The sequence below is a fragment of the Panthera uncia genome, chromosome C2 (assembly GCF_023721935.1).
Source record: "Panthera uncia isolate 11264 chromosome C2, Puncia_PCG_1.0, whole genome shotgun sequence".
NCBI lineage: Eukaryota > Metazoa > Chordata > Mammalia > Carnivora > Felidae > Panthera > Panthera uncia.
Window position 1 is genome coordinate 62516440 of NC_064810.1, and position 17805 is coordinate 62534244.

Here is a 17805-nt window from a genome sequence, read left to right on the forward strand (position 1 = left end):
GTAGTGACCCAAAGGGCTGATTTAGAACGTGGCGTATGAATGTGTGTTTGCCTGCATGTGTGTATGTGTAGTTGGGAGAGAAATTCATGTTTTAACATATAACCTCAGTCTACAAGTCAACATTCATATCTAGGGTGCACAAGATGTGTCTGGAGACATTAAGATTCCCGAAAAAATCTACAGGTCTGGCATAGGTTCTGAAATCTGCATTTTAGTTTATATTCCAAGAAATGTGTAAACTGAACTTTCTCTTTTGTTCCTTCATAGATGATTAAGAGCCTGATGTTGAGGGCAGCAGTTTGGAAAGGCAAGGCAAAGCTCTAATCCATCAACTGGGCTGTTAGAAGTTGGGGCGGACAAATGCTCAACAACCAGTCTATCTAGTATATGTCAACCCTAATTTAAAAGGTTTCTAAACCTTTGAAAGGTCAATGTATATATTGCAATATATCATGGGAGGGCACCATCCATCATGACCCGTCGGTGACTCCCCACTGCTTGTCCCTTCAAGGTTTAAAGCTGAGAAGCTCAGAGACCATATTATCATCAGGGGCCATGCTCCTCTCCAAGTATATTTTTCATTCCCTGATTCTAATGCAGTGCTCCTTTCTATTTCTGTTCATCTTTCTGATCCCCTCAATCTGGAAGCCTTGTATCTCTCCCACTACCCACATGTGTTCTTAAATAATCAGAGCCTAATGGTGTATCCTCTTCAGAGATGCCTCCTGCTATTCATGTTCTTCCTGTAGAAGTTCCATTTCCACATTTTCTGTTTTGTTCATTTTTATAAATATTAGTGTTATTTTATTTCCTCTTATGCCCTCTTGGATGCAAGGGGCCATCTACAGTAGACACTTTACAAAAATCAAAATAAAGCAGGTTTGTCAAAGAGGGTTCTATATACCAATCACAACGGATTACATGAAGGACATGTTTAATACGCAGACTTCTGGGCTGCACCCTAGACATGCTAAACCAGATTTACTTTTTTGTTTTAATTTATTTATTTTGAGAGAGAGAGAGAGGGAGAGAGAGAGAGAGCGTGAGAGCAAGCACGGGAGGGGCAGAGAGAGGCAGAGAGAGAATTCCAAGCAGGCTCCACACGGTCAGCATAGAGCCTGAGGCAGAGCTCAAACTCACAAACCATGAGATCACGGCCTGAGCCAAAACCAAGAGCTGGACACTTAACTGACTGAGCTACCAAAGCACCCCAAACCAGATTTACTTTTTAAGCTACCAGGAAATACAAGTGCACACTCTAACTGAACTCTGTTGGCCTAGAGACATGTCTTCCCTAAGATGCCTATGTGGAATAATCATTTGAAGCCCTTATAAAAATTACGCATTCCAGAGCTCTGTCAGGCCTTCCAAAGGAAGGAGAATCTCAGGAGCAGTGGGCTGACAATAGGTATTTTTCATAAGCCATTTGCATCCCTATCCTTGCGCCATCAGATAATTTCAACCATAATCCGAGGCAGTGAAATTTCTTCTAAACTATTAGCAGTGCTTTCTTAAATAGATACAAGTACATTTTTTTTTTACAGAATAATGTAAGACAATAATTATTTTCTCAACATTTTACTTTAATTATAATTACTTTCATTATTTAAAACCTTCCTAGTTTGAGAAATGTAAACTAAGGAATAATACATTCATTTGCTAAATTATTTCTCCCTGACTGAGATAATAGCCATGCAGCTAACCTGGTACAGTGTAAAATCAGCCAAATTTGTAGTAGCCAGCCCTCACTGTGACATTTGTGGACTGATGGGCATGGGAAAGTTACCCAATCTCAAGAAGAATCAACTTCCTCTTTTAAAAAAACAAAAAAGTGGAGGGATGATCACAATACCTAACGTGCAAGCTAATATATGTAGCAGAACACAGGGTGATCCAACAGAGCATTATTTACCTATGATTCTAGAATTCCAGCAAAATGACGAAAACATGGAAGGTGCACGGGATGGGGTTCCAGAGCCCCTGCTGAGATCATGATTCCTGTCTATATCAGCAGAGAGAAGACCCTTCCTCTTCAGGAGGCTGCCCAACCACTTCTGTGGGTTGGGTCTGCATTAAAGATCTGGGATTTCTATGCTTTCTCTCTGCAGCAGATAATAACCATACTGAATGCTCACTGAGAGAAAAAAAATATATGAAGTCTAAATTTAAAACCATCCAAAGTAACTATTGCTGCTTTTAAGTATGTATTTCCATTTTTCCTAGAACTACACACTGTTTTCTTTTTTTTTTTTAATTAGTATGATCATTATAGTGTTCACTTACTATATCACGCACATTTTCACATTTGTTCAAATATTCTCTTAAAATACGATGGTTACTAACTGTGTAATATGTCTTACTATAATAGTTCCAATATCCATTTGAATACTCTATTATTGGATATTTAGTTTCTTGTTTGGCTATTATAAGAAGTTTTTAAACGAGTATTTTGTACACAGATCTCTGATTGCATCTTTAATTATTTTGTTAGAAGTCATTTCTAGGAGTGAGATTAGTGGGTCAAGGGAAGGAAGGTTTTCAAATCTCATGATCTATATTGCCCCCTACTACTTTTCAGAAATGTTGCCAATTTAAACTTCATCACCCTCCCTCCTACCTAAGAAGGAATCTTGGTGTATACAACACCAAAGTCTTAATTATTATTTAGTTAAAACTTTGCCTGAAAGGGGTACCTGGGTGGCTCAGTAGGTCAAGCATCAGACTCTTGACTTCAGCTCAGGTCACTATCTCACCATTTTTATGTTCGAGCCCCACATCAGGCTCTCTGCTGACAGCCTGGAGCCTGCTTGGGATTTATCTGGCCCTTTCTCTCTGCCCCTCCCACACTCATGTTCATTCTCTCTCTCTCAAAATAAACTTTTAAAAGAATAAAAATTTGCCTTATGAATAAGCCCTAAGGAAATTCCTTTGAAATTTGCTATCTCTGATTACTATTGAGTTCGCTCCTGTCATTTCATGACACTGTAGTCAGTGTCTATTGTAGTTTTCTGCATATTGCCTCTGCTCCTTTTTCCAATGTAGCACCAATATTTGTTTTCAGTGATTTTTAGTCACACTGTGTATTTTGGAAATAAACCATTTACTACATTAGCTAAACAAGTGTTCCCAGAACAAAATCTGCCTCTAAATTTTGTTTAGTTTAAATAATAATTTCTGTTCTGATACATTCTTTTCCTAAAAATATTTTTGAACACTGTATTATTATTTTTTAAAACATTCAGAAAAGTTGAAAGCTTTATATAATGAATACCTAATACCTACAACCTACACTCTAAAATTAATTTTTAGTAGATTTGTTTTATCACATATATATAGCTAGTGGAAATAGGTTTAACTATTTATACTCTATTATTTTATAGTATCCCTTCTTGGAATTTAACCTAATGAAATAAATCACTAAACCCTAAGTGCCATTAAAAAGTAGATGTTTTTCTTCTATACATATACATATATATATATATTTTTTTTTTTTTTAATTGTATCCACAGCATTTAGAACAGGGCTCATCATATTGCGGCCTTCCCTGGATATTTGACTGAATGACTTTTCCAAGTGGGGAGAAACTTTTCCTGCTCTAGGACAATAAAAAGATTCTTTTTTTTAACTGTGTTCTGGCCCTATGAGAATAAAATCTGTTCTGTATAAAGCAGCAAAAAATATTCTAAGAGCCAGTCAGATATAACTGGCTTGTTTAATCAGCGTGCTAAATGGCTGAAAAAGTATGCTCAAAATATTAGAAACATCAACTATCTTTTATCTACAAATAAGCAAAGGACCTGTGGATAAATTATCATAAATTCTGGAAAATGGTTTGCAGCATTTAATGACAGCATCTCATATCTGGGAGGGAATTAGAATTCAAAACATTTTCACTTCCTTCCAGAAGATGATGAGCTAATGCCGAAATGCCTGTGAAGACAGAAGAACAAAAGAAAACGTTGCAGGCTAAAGTATCTGACAAGAATGGGGAAAGTGTGCCATGGATTGCAGAATTTATCTCATTGAGATGGGAACAGAAAACTGATGCATGATACTTCAAAAGAGAAAAAAAGTCTGTCATGAATCTTCTGAGTCTAGAGAGCCCGGGTGAGCAGAAATGTAGAAACAAGCTAATTACTGCCTGTCTTTTACTCCCTTAGTTAGGAACAACAGGAGGAAAGGAGCCATACAATATTTTTGACATTCTGTATTGAAAAAAAATACTTTTATTGTCCCTTTTCTCAGGAGTCTTGGAGCAAAGGTAACTCTGCCATGTGGTTGCAGTTAGAACCACTTGGGAAGCTTTTTTTTTTTTTTTTTTTTTTTTAACGTTTATTTATTTTTGAGACAGAGAGAGACAGAGCATGAAAGGGGGAGGGGCAGAGAGAGAGGGAGACACAGAATCGGAAGCAGGCTCCAGGCTCTGAGCCGTCAGCCCAGAGCCCGACGCGGGGCTCGAACTCACAGACTCACAGACTCACAGACCGTGAGATCATGACCTGAGGTGAAGTCAGACGCTTAACCGACTGAGCCACCCAGGCGCCCCACTCGGGAAGCTTCTTAAAAAAGTCTAATGGCCAGATCCTATGTCAGACCAATGAAACCAGAATCTCTGCAGGCTTAGGGGTAGGACCAAGGGAGGCAGGTATATACAAATTTCTCCAAGTTATCTTGATGCCCAGCTAGGATTGCAAAATATTGGATGAAAGAACACAGCAAAGAAGGTGCGGAAGAGTCAAATCTGTATATAAAGTGCTAAGCTCCCTTCCAGGGTTTGCTCCTCCATGAAGATGACCATCTCATAGGGGCAAAGACAAGAAAAGGATTTCCAATGTTACCAGATTTCAGCCGCCTCTCACCTAAATGTCCGTGCGCACAGTGCTTTCTGTGGAAAATGCTGGGGGAGCTCTCAGCAGGGATGGCATTTTCCATGTGTACCTACTATAGTATATACTTTATGCTAACATGTATTTAAGAAATATCTGCTTTACATGGAACAAAATAAACCAAAACCAGAAACGAACTCAGAGAGACTCCAGGTAATACTGGTCCCTAACTTCTCTGCTTTAGATGTCCCGAGGGAAAATAAAACCCAGTATCTTGTGGTTGCCCTGAAAGAGCAGATTTTAGTTTGGGGCAGGGGGAGGAAACTTTTTTTTTTTTTTTTTACCTTTTTAAATGTATCACTTTTTTTTGTAAGTACTTTACAAATTATCTCCACTTTATAGACAAGGATTTTTTTTTTTTTTTTAAGAAAAGGAAACTTTTAAAAATAGAGGTAGGATTTGAACTGGAACTGCCTGACTCTACCTTGTGCCCTTATAATTCCTATTTTCCATATTTGCTAAGCCATTCACCCATTTTTGACACTTAGAGCATTTCTAATCTTCAACCAAGATAAAACTGGTGAATAGTTTCATGTCTGTATTTTCTCCTCCATAGTTAGACTTATTCTTTCGGAATAAAATCTTGGAAGTGTGTTGCCAGAGAAGTTGCATATCTTTACGATATTCTACATATATTGGGAAATTGCTTGCCAATGGGGTTTGTAAAGTTGACAATGCCTCCCAAAATATATGATGGAAAAATCTCAAGAGTATTCATTTATTTCCAATGTAATAGGTGAAAATGATATTTAATCTCATTACCTAATTTCCATTTGGTTTATTGATAAATTGGTACATTTTCTCATATGTTTTGGGGGGTGATTTATATATTGGAAACTTGATATATAAACTTTGATATGATTTTCTTTGTAGAATTTTTCATAGTTAAAACGAATATTTTTGTAGCATTATGTTTAATGCTTGTCTCTCCTACTAGATGGTAAGCCCCTTGAGGGAAGATGTCATACTTGTTATATTCAATGTTGACTTCTGGTGCCTAGCATCATGTCTGGTATATAATATATATTAAAGTTATTCATAAATAGAAATATTTATTTACCCTCCACATCTACTAGAAGAATCTATACAGTCTATTACATTGTTGTTAATGTTGTCTTATGGTGTTTATTTTATTGTTGTTTTTATGGTTTAGGATAGTGCAAAGGCAGGCACTGACCATCACAAAGTAATGTATTCCGGATGGAATTAACACTGGAGAATCAGAGAAGAAAAAAATAACGCGGTTGAAGGGGATGGGAATGATCTAGGAAACCTTCCTAGAAGAGATGGATTTCTTTACTACCAAAACCTTTGCATATGAAGGAGAGAGTTTTATGGTACTCGTTTTGTTGGGGGTCCTGCTAATAACCTTTAATAAGAGGTAATGGACCCAAGTGAAACAAACTGCACTCTCTAGGTTGTAATGAACTTCTAATCAGCTCAATTAACATGATGGTTTTAATTTGTAACACAACTAATGGTTTAGAGTCTGATTTCTTGGAGACCCACTTGCCTCTAAGATGTGACACAACAATGAAGAACAGCTAAAGCACTCTGGGAGTGTCTAAATACTGTATTTACTCATTGTATTTCCAGTCCCTTCCTTTCCCACAATTATAAAGAGAAAATTAAAAAATATTTTTCCTCCACAGAAATAATCCTGGCAAGCCACTTTTGTTAGAACAACAACCAAGAGGAGATTTGGAGTGACTTTTTATCGTTTTCTTAACACCAGTCCAGTGAAGAACCCAACTGGTGGTAGTATGCATCCAGGCCAATGTTCCAAACTATTTGAGGTTGCCCTTTTCTGTGGAAATAAATATTATGATTATTTTAAAAATCCTAAAGGAAACTATGATGCGTATGTCTGAGGCAAACCATTCTTGTCACACCCTGCTGGTTCCCATGAGCTGAGAAGCATCAGAATAAATTGCCCATTGTCACTGACTGTGGAAAGTCTGATTAGCTCTCTAGCAATTTGATCTATAGAAATAGCCCTTCCTTCCTATCTCAGCACCCTCTCTTGGAAACAGCAGCTTGCTGTTCTGTTCAGACTCCACTGTAATTTTTTTTTTCAACCAATTCCCATGGGATTCTGATGCTTTTGAATAAGTAAAGGCACCAAAGATTTTCAAAAAGAACTACTGAACCTGACAGGGGCTTCTTGACTCGTAGCTATCAGACCTGAAGTGAGAATTCCCCTTTGACCTTTCAGAACAATTGTAAATTATTTCCCTTTCCTTCTTCTTTCCTTCCTTTCTCCTTCCCTTCTTTCTTAGCCCATTAGCATATATTTTCAACAAGTCCATGCAAATAAAATGAAAGCAAAATTGGGAACCACCACCAGTAATTTCAGTATTTTGGCAAAGCATTTCATATATTAGTGATTAATAAACCATATATTTCACAATGCCCAAAAGTTACATATGATACCAATGTTTATTCAATTGATTCTAAAAGAATTATTAAAAACAATTTGTAATCTTTGGGAACTTCACTATCCAATATAGTAGCTACTGGCCAAATGTTGCCATTTAGCACTTGAAATATAGCTAAACCAAACTGAGTTGTACTATAAGTCCAAAATGGGGTTTTCTAAGTGTAAAACTGTAAGTGTAACTGTGAGTGTAAAAGTGGGTTTTGAGGACTTGCTATGGAAAACATGTGAAATATCTCACTATTTTTGTACTGACTGCATGTTGAAATGGTAATAGTTTCTATAAATATTCAAATAAAATATGTAATAAAATTAATTTTACCTATTTATTTTTCCCTTTTTAGAAAGGTGGCTACCAGAGAAATTTAAAATTGAATATATGAACTGCATCATACTCAGAGTGGCCCGCACTGGGGTGCAAACACTTAGGATCCAGCACTGCTGGAGTTGACCACTAACAGGATGAGTACAACACAGGCCTGTGTCTTGCCTCCCCCAGATGTCCAGACCTCTGCACAGCAGCAGCAGGACAAGAGAGAATTATGCAGATAAACACCTGCTGGTCAATTCAAGAGCCCGACCCTTAGGGGGAGAACACTAGACTAAGGTGGTAAGTCTCTCATTCCCCATTGTCCTACTGCCCCAGTCCTAGTTCATATCATCTCTTCCACAGCCAACATCTGAGACTCCAGGGGCAACTGACTTGTCATAGTTGGAGCCCCAACTCTTCCATCTTTAACCTCTACTCTTTGACCGACAACCTTTTTTGGAAGGGGCTTCAAGTAGGAATTTTGGTAGTATTCTTAGAATTTTTAAAAAGAAAAATCTTCAATAGTTATTGATAACTTATGCAAGTATGGTTGAATATGAATTTAGTGTTATTTGAAAGTCTTTGCCATTGGGAAAACAAATCTTCAAACAACATTTCATCAAAGTGAGATTCTGATGTAGCAGAAACAACTCTAAGTTACTTACAATGCATATTACAGGGCCCTACCACCAGGAATAATGATTAATAGACCACAACCAAGAAAAAGGAATCTCAATTTAAACATCTTTACAGTTACTCCTATAAATAAAATATGTGATGCAAATCACCTCTTGAAGCTATTATTTTTTTAATTATTCTGTTTTTAAATATTACTTTAAGTAATTAAAGTAATTCTTTAAATTTAAAATTCTTTATTTCTTTTTTTTTAATTTTTATTTATTTTTGGAGAGAGAGAGACAGAGTGCAAGCGGGAGAGGGGCAAGAGAGAGAGGGAGACACAGAATCAGAAGCAGCTCCAGGCTCTGAGCTGTCAGCACAGAACCCGATGCGGGGATTGAATCCATGAACTCTGAGATCACGACCTGAGTCAAAGTCAGATACTTAACCAACCGAGCCACCCAGGCATCTCTAAAATTATTCAATAAAAAGTACTTAATACCTATGTTATTCTATTATTTTTCTGATTATAAATCCTTAAAATATTCCATAATATTTTCTGCAGATATAAATTCTTAAGTTTAGAAAGATTGATTTTTTTGAATCCCAAAAATTAACCAGTCCCTGGAAATATAGTCAATAGGAATTTCTTGGAATTTCTTGGACTTATACCATGTAAACTGCCACCCATCTTGTCTACCTACAGGTATACTGAGGAGAGAAAGACTTAAAAAAAAAATCAGTGGTTATGTGGAATGAAAAGTGAAATACTTCAGACAGCAAAATATGTCATTACTGCGCACACAAATCCTAGTTAACCTGGAGCCATGTCATGTGACACAAGGAAGCAATAGTCCATCAGCTTTAGCTTGTCTGCATTCTGGTTTGGGCTCATCCACTAACAGTGATGTGGGCACCTGTGGCCTCAGCTAAAAATTAGAGCTGGTAGACAAGATGAGTCAAGACATCCTTTGGGTTCTGACAGTCCAGGATTTTAATCTATACTAGCAAGGCTATGGGCCTATCAGGAGAGAATCAAGACCGGATTGTTTTGGCAAGATTTAGAGCATCTCAGAGACAAATTTGTGTGTGGTCACCTTATGGAACAACAAGAAATACTGTAGGTAGAACTGTGAGGTTTCTAGAACACTACAGCTGCTGCAGAGTAAGGATGAACCGTGGGTCTTGGAAAGGTCACAAGGCAGCTATGTTATGACTGAGGATGAGGCCACTGAGAGGAGGTTTCTAAGCTGGGCTGGCTGGACTGGGGAGAAGACGTGAGGGCAGGGTCTTTCCCTGGACCATCACAAGGCAGACTGCTCCTCATGTCCACCTCATGAGGACCACCATTTACACAGCACAGAAACAGGGAGACATGTGTGACATACGTTTACATCTCCGTGGGAGAGTACCTTTTATGTTTTTTATTATTTTCAAAAGAAAACATCAGAAAAGCTGGTCAAACCAGCTTTCTTCTGAGGAAACAATCAGAGTTCAGGGAGCAAGGATGGCAGTGAAGAAGGAAAAGTCAGAGGGTGAGGTATTTGTCTCCCAATACAAATTGTGTGAAGTTTCTCAAAACTTACATTATAAATAAATGATATTGTACTAATGCTTTTCTTTTTTCTGCCTTCTCTGTTGGCTCACCATGAGACTTCAGGATCACTGTTCCTCAGCCTTCTGCCATGCTGTTTCTCTCCTCTGGCTGTCCAGGTTCAGAATAAAAGATCTGGCCTACATGGTAAATCCTGCCAGATGCAAAGGCAAGGACTGTTATGTTAGTGGAATATTTAATAAACCTCAAAGCTCACTGGCCAAGTTCCCGGAAGATCAGTTTCATTCCTGAAATCTCTTTTTACCTTGATCCCGGCTAATTATATTTTTCAACTAAATAGTGTGGACCCATATCCTATGCAGTCTCTTCACCGTATAAGGATATACCTCACCTCTGAAAGCTTCTAATTTATATGTATTACTCCTTTCTGAAGTATTCTTGAGAAACCTGTCTTCTCTCATGTTTGAATTCAACAATAGTACTAAAATAACTAACTTCTATAGATTGCTTCCTGCAGTCAAAGCACTCCTCAAAGTGCTTCACGTTGTTTATTTACTCATTAATCCTTATAATTGTAGGTAGTATTATCATCCCATTTTACAGATAAGGAATCAGACATCAAGAGACATTAAGTGACTCATCCAGAGTCACACAAAGACTAAATGGCTGAGTCACTCCATGAAATGTTACTCTTGCACACAAATATAAAAGTCCACGATGGTGCCATGTAACAGGTATTTGACATGGAAGAGAGAGAACGGGCTTTGAAGGCAGAGGGACCTGGCTTCAAATAAAAATTCAGCCATATACTTTGAGGCCGAAACTTTTTTTTTCCTTTTCACTCCATATATATATATACATTACATTATAAATAAATGATATATATATATACACACACACACATATATATAGTCATATATATATAGTTATATATATATACACATATATATACTTATGCATATATATGTGTATATATACTTAAATATATATTTATATATTTACATATATATATTTATATATACTTATATATTTATATAAATACTTATATATGTATATATGCGTATATATTTATATAAATAAATATAAATATAATATAAATATATATGTATATATAAATATATAATATATAAATATATAAAAGCTATATAAATATATATACATATATATACATATATATGAATATACATATATTTATATATATACATATATATACGTATATATTTATATATACATATATATATTTATATATGTATACTTCTATATATTTATATATGTATACTTCTATATATATTTATATATGTATACTTCTATATATATTTATATATGTATACTTCTATATATATTTATATATACATATATATTTATATATATTCTCTATATATATGTATGTATAAATATATATGTATATATATATACATATATATATTTATATACATATACTTAAGCATATATATAAACATTTATTCATTTTTGAGAGACAGAGAGGGACAGAGCATGAGCGGGGGAGGGGCAGAGAGAGAAGGAAACACAGAATCCAAAGCAGGCTCCAGGCTCTGAGCTGTCAGCACAGAGTCCAACACGAGGCTCGAAATCAGACTGCAAGATGATGACCTGAGCTGAAATTGGATACTTAACTGACTGCGCCACCCAGGCACCCTTCTTTTCATTTCTAACAATGGACCTAATTCTTAAAAATGTAATGTGAGGGTCAAAACTAAGGTATGAGAGGTATCTGGTACACTGTAGTTGTTGACGTTATCATTATTTTTTCAAGTTTATTTATTATGCGAGGGACAGAGAAGGCATGAGTGGAGGAGGGGCAGAAAGAGAGGGAAAGAGAGAGAATCCCAAGCAGGGCCCATACCTTTAGCACCTAGCCCAATGTGGGGCTCAAACCCACGAAGCATGAGATCATCATCTGCCTGAGCCAAAACTAAGTCACCAGCTTTACTGACCAAGCCACCCAGGCGCCCCTTTGTTGATGTTATTATTAAAATTAGTGATCTAAAACTATTGGTCCCTATTTTTCTTTCTACTGCAAGGAGGTTTCGGCCATTCCCCCTCTCCATGAATGTGTGGTGAGGCAGCATCCTGGATAGGTGCAAGCAGTGGGAAGGGGCCATGCCAGGGCACAGCCTATGTCTGAGATTCCCAAGACAAGCTTTGTTCGCTGCATGGAAGAATGGCTGGTTAAGTTAATCCCAGGGTTGCATTCTCAGTAATGATACATCTCGGGCCATCGATCCATGGCTTTATTTTCAAGCTTATTTAAGCAGGAGCTATAAAAAGCAGAGCATAACACACATGCAATATGGAATTGAGTCTCACCTTCTCACTCCACTAATTCTCTCAGATAGCTACTTATTTGTTCTTATTTTAGGAAGCAGAACCCAATAAATTAACAGGTTTGGGACATTTTTTAGGGTTATAATTTTCCACATAATGATAAAAATGGTTCTGCGTAGAAAAGCCATCTTGCTAGTGAGAACCCAGAGCATTTCTGGAATAGCGTACCGGAAAGAGAAATCAGCATTTCTCCTTGAGGCAATTCCCTGTGACATTATAGCAGCTGTGCATTTTCTAGAAATGGTAAAATACACCTTTGCAAAAGTAGAAATGGTTTTAGTTTTCTTTTATCAATAGGCTGTAGGATTAAATGTATAAGGCCTATGCAATGTGAGGGGAATTATCAACATAATTTGCTATAAGGAACAAGGGAAACTAAAACCTTCGCCATAAAGGAAAGCCTCTTTCCTTCTTCCTCTTCCCTCCACAGAGCTGCTGCAGTAAGCAAGAATGGCAGTGTGTGTCTGGGCATCCAGGATGGGAGGTGGGGCCCATGTGCTGGCCCAAGTGCATGGAGAACTAGGAGAACTGTGTTTTCTTCTTCTCACACCTGCCTTAGATATTCCAGGAGCTTTCATGCAATTAATTTAAGCTCGAGGAACCCTATTTTCTTCTTTGGTTGAAGGTGGGGGGAGGTGCACTATAGCAATTTCCCCAGAAAATATTATCTTATTTTTGAATTAAAAAAAAAAAGCTTTGTATAAAAACAGTAAGGTTTATAATGTAAATTTTAAGTACATTTGAAAGGAAAAAAATCTAAAATAGTAGAGCTTCAAATAAATTGATTTCTTGAATTCCACAACACAGGACTAAGTTATTGGCTCTAAATTTTAAGACAAAGTTCTTAAAGTAGGTTGTTGGTGACAAAAACAAAAACAAAACAAAAAAAAATCTCTTGAGTAGGATTTCAGCTATATGACATATCAAGCTGGCACTTGTGAAAGCCTGGGTGAATCAGATCCTAGAACACTTGCCTGTTCATAGTAATTCCTACACAGCTTATGAGGGTTTTCGACTGTACACATTATGTGAAATGCATATTTTAAGAGCTTTACAGAAGTCAGGAGAATTGGCTTCTGTTTCTCTGTATTTAACATTCTAAAAGTTCTTACACTGGAAATAGTCTGAGAAATCTCTTTGGAACTATATTTCTCAACTTCTAAATTTTTTTCTGTGTATTTATTTTTGAGAGAGAGACAGAGAGAGAGAGAGAATATGAATGAGTGGGGGAGGGGCAGAGAGAGAGAGGGCAACACAGAATCTGAAGCAGGTTCCAGGCTCCAAGCTGTCAGCACATAGGCTGGCATGGGGCTCAAACTCACAAACCACGAGATCATCACTTGGACCGAAGTCCTACACTTAACCGACTGAGCCCCCCAGGCGCCCTCAATTTCTAAATAATCAAGACTATCATCAGCCAACTCTAAGTTTTATATTCCTTCATGCAAGTTTAAAAACATACATGTATGCTATTGAAACTGATTTTTTTTCCCAAAATTCATTTCATGAACCAATATGTTTGTTTCTAAAAGTAAAATAATGTTTATTTCCAGGATTTTGGCAGAAACAAATGTTTGCTTTGGGGCTGTTCAGACAGTCAAATGTTTTCAAGTGTTCTTGTTTCTTTATATTGGGGGAGCACCCCCTGGTGGAAAATTGTGAAAATGTTTGCCACGTGTTTTGACTTGCATTCAATAGGCAGATGCATTTTAAAAATATTATGTTTACACAAAGCACACCTCAAGCCATGTTTTCCAAAGTTAATGTCTTCAAAAATCCCTTCACTTCCTCCTAATCATCACGACAATACTTTGAATGTGCTCCTTTGCTTTAAATGCTGCAGAGAAGCAGTTGGGGATGTTGTAGTCCCTGAGTAACTGGAAAGGATTGACTTATCCTTATTGCTTATCATAGCTATTATGGGTTGAATTATATCTCCCCAAAATTCCTATGGTAAAGTCCAAATCTCCAGTACCTGAGAATGTTAACTTATTTTGAAATAGGGTGAATGCACATGTAATCATTTACGATGAGGTGATACTGGAGTAGGGTGGGCTTCTAATCCATTATGACTGGTGGCTACAGAAAGGAGAAATTTGGACACACACACACACAGGGTGAATGCCATGCAAACATGAAGACAGAAATTGGCGTGACCCATCTATCTATAAGCCAAAGATTATCAGAGACGTCCAGAAAACTATGAGAAGCTAGGAAAGAGATATGAAACAAATTCTCCCTTGGTGCCCTCAGAAGAAATCAATCCTGCTAACATGTTGATTTGGAATTCTAGCCTCCAGAATGGTGAGATAATACTTTTTTTATTATTTAAGCCATCAATTTTTGGTATTCTGTTATGGCAACCCTAGCAAGCTAATCTTCCTTTGAACGCAACTGTTGGGACTCCTCTCCCCATACCACCTCTCCGAATATAATCAGTTTGAATCGTCTAACTCCTTCCCATGGATCCCTGGCTATCTGTCCTTGAAAACACTGAAGACAGAGATAGAAGGCTAATGACAAACCAGGTGCTGGGCAATATCACCAATCTCCCAAGTCCTAAGTGGCTCTTCCTAAAACCATGGCTTAGCAATAATTATGTAGAGTCAAAATTATTTAATAGCAAAAAACCAAGAGCTCCTTATACTTATGTTCCTAATAAGATGGGTATGGTTATTCCAACAGGCAAACAAAATAAAACAGAATAATGGTGACAGATAAGTCACCTGGAATAGCTGTACTGGTTGGAGTTTCCTTGAAAATTATCCTTCATCTGTCCTCAATAGAATGGTCACGAATCTCATCTTCTACCATACAAGGCCATGATTCCCCTACCCAAGAGACTGTCCTCCATACTGTTCCCCAAACACACTAAGGTCTTTTCTCCATTTGATTTGCTCATTGTACAACCTTTATCCCCAGTGACATTCAGCCCCACCTTTTATATGAAATCTTCCCCAACTGAACTAATCCCTATTAATCTCTAAATTTCTGTGAGATTTGTTGACTATACTGCATCATTACTCAGCCTTGGTGGACTTCCTTCCCAAATAAAATAGTTAAGCCTGAGAAAGACAACTACAATTATTTTCTATTTCAAAGGTACACTTCACGCATATGCTATGAAGCTAACCATACAGTGGGTAAGCAACACAGGCTTACGTTTGAGAGTAACATGAATAATTTCTGATAATTTTGATGGATATCTCTGTCCCCAAATCATACACAAACATGTGAATAATGACTTTAGAGTTTGAATAATATTTTCATTTGTATTATGTCATGGAATCTCCGAGCAACTCTGAGAGATCAAAATTCTTACAGGAGCACTGACTGTTTGGGATTAGGTGATAGTCTAAAAAAGCTCAGGAGTGTATTTCCAGCCTATGGTGTTCAGGAGATGGTATTTTACAGAAAATTCTACTCAGAGAGGAACTTGCAAACCTTTGAAAGTTTGGAGGTCCCCCCTCACCTTTTTTTCCCCTTCTTCCTTTCATTTAAACTCCCGGTTAATGAAACTCCAGCCTATGATCATTCACACAACTATGCAGATTACACTTCCATTTTCCATCACACAATTTTAAACAACCCCCCAAAGAAAGAAAAATAAAGCTGTGCCTTCCTTTTTTTTTTTTTAATGATGAAACAAATCACGAGAAAGAACCATCTAACAAAACTGCCGTTTCTACTCTAGCAAAATGCTGAGCTGCCTGCTGCTACCAGCCAGCTTGATTAAGGTGTCATCCCTCCTCTTTGTTTATATTTATTATTTTTGGAGGATTTTTCTCCCTTTAGTGTTTGTGTATCTTTTCCCATTTTTTAAAAGTCATGAATCATAGTTTGATTTACAACCTTTCTCAAGGGAGATAGGCAACTCTAATGAGGGAGCAGCCAGCAAGCGTAATTAATACCCGACAGACATTTTGCCACATTAGCATGCTGTATCCTGGGCTGGGAAAGAATGGAGTTATGTGCACAGGGCTGTGTAGTCATGCACCCAGGGCCTCAGCAGTGGTCAGTGCTCCAAAGTGGAGCCGGTGGGTGCAGAGAACCATGATCTCACTGGTCAGGCAAGGAAGACTGGGAACACAGAGAGGTGAGAGTGGCAGAGAGCCGGGTGGGGAGGATGGGCAAGGTGCATCAGGGAGGGATGTGGAGACAGAGGCGCTGCGTGTGGCTGATGGATCACTTCCATTTAAAACACAAAAATAAGGCAGCTTGCCAGAGCAGTTTGGGCCAGTTTCATTAAAACTCTTCATTCATCATACTGGAATGAGGCAGAATTTGTTATTGTGCTGAATCAGGCCTAGTATCAAACCTCTTCCAATACTGGGTGGAGACGCAGAGAGAGCAGAGTGGTAGGTAGAGAAGGAGAGAGAAAAATGACTGAACCCAGAATGTCCTGGCATTTGTCCCATCTCCACCTCAGCTCTATATCCAAGAGACCACGGGCATGTGGAAAAGGCCCAGGACCTCGACACAGTGAAGAACCAGAACCCTGGCCCCTAACTCAAGCCAGCCCCCTGGAATAAAATAATCAGAATTAGTTTGTCATCAGTCTGGTTTCTCTTTAGAGATATTATGGGGGAGCACCTTCATTTCCATATGTTGCCTTCACATGATCATGGAAGGTCAAGATTCCATTATGCACAGAAATGAATATAAAGCGTGTGTGTGTGTGTGTGTGTGTGTGTGTCACACACATCCATGTCTGTTTGTGTTCTTGTCCTGCCCTAAGACTAAGCTCTGAGATAAAACTATGGAAAGAGTAAAGATGATAGCATCCCCAAATGGTCCCAGTTATTTTTCATTGCCTTCTCTACAAAGGCAATTCTTTTTTGTTTTTAAATACCTTAATGGGTCAAGTACACTCAGGGTCAGATCACAGTGTAAAAAGGGCCAGCGTTAACAGTTGGGTCTGGCTCATACAGACATTTCCCTGGACCTGATTACACAGAAGAGGAAAAAACAAAAACAAAAACAAAAAAGCACTTCACAAGAAAGGCCTGACCGCTGTTTCTCATGCATCACTTGCTGTGTCCCTGGCCACGCTATGCCAATCTTTCCCAGGTACAATACTCACCCTGAGATATTTCTGACAGTCAGATTATGAAAGCTTATGTAGTAACGTTGTAGGTGCTATAAAATGAACAAAATCCCCCACAGCTGTGAGGACATGACTGGCAGTGATGTTGCAAGATGAGGAATGAACTGCATACATCAAACTTGTCTCTGGTCTTTTGATGGATTCTTTGTCTGCCTCCTGACGATGCCAAGACTCTGCATCGGGAGCCAACGCTCGGGCACAAGCTAACAGAGAGCCTGCATTGTTGAGTGACACAGATCACTTCTGTGGAGGGCTGCTACTTTAATGGTTTGTTTTCCAGGGTTAGCGTTGGCAACACCACAGAATCAACTTCTCAGCTTGCATTACTGACCAGAAATATGGCATCTCATATGAAATATGAAGAGCTATTTAAATTGTGCTCTCATTTTGTTCCTTAAAAATGCCCTCATCATCCATTCATTTACTCATTCAGCAGCCACGCTATTTCTAAGGACGGGAGGACAAATTCTAGGCAATGGAGATGCAGAGATGAGTAAGATACAATTCTCTGCCAACGGTGCGCACAGGAGCTACGTTTACAAATAA

The 17805-nt window shown here is 37.9% G+C and overlaps 1 long non-coding RNA gene across 1 annotated transcript; it reads left to right on the forward strand.

Moving 5' to 3' along the window:
- The first annotated feature begins 1662 nt into the window (after positions 1-1662).
- Positions 1663-8415, forward strand: LOC125920979 (uncharacterized). Its single transcript, XR_007457271.1, has 4 exons — positions 1663-2200; positions 3905-4107; positions 6539-6682; positions 7668-8415. It is a non-coding gene; the product is annotated as an uncharacterized LOC125920979 (long non-coding RNA).
- The last annotated feature ends 9390 nt before the right edge of the window (positions 8416-17805 follow it).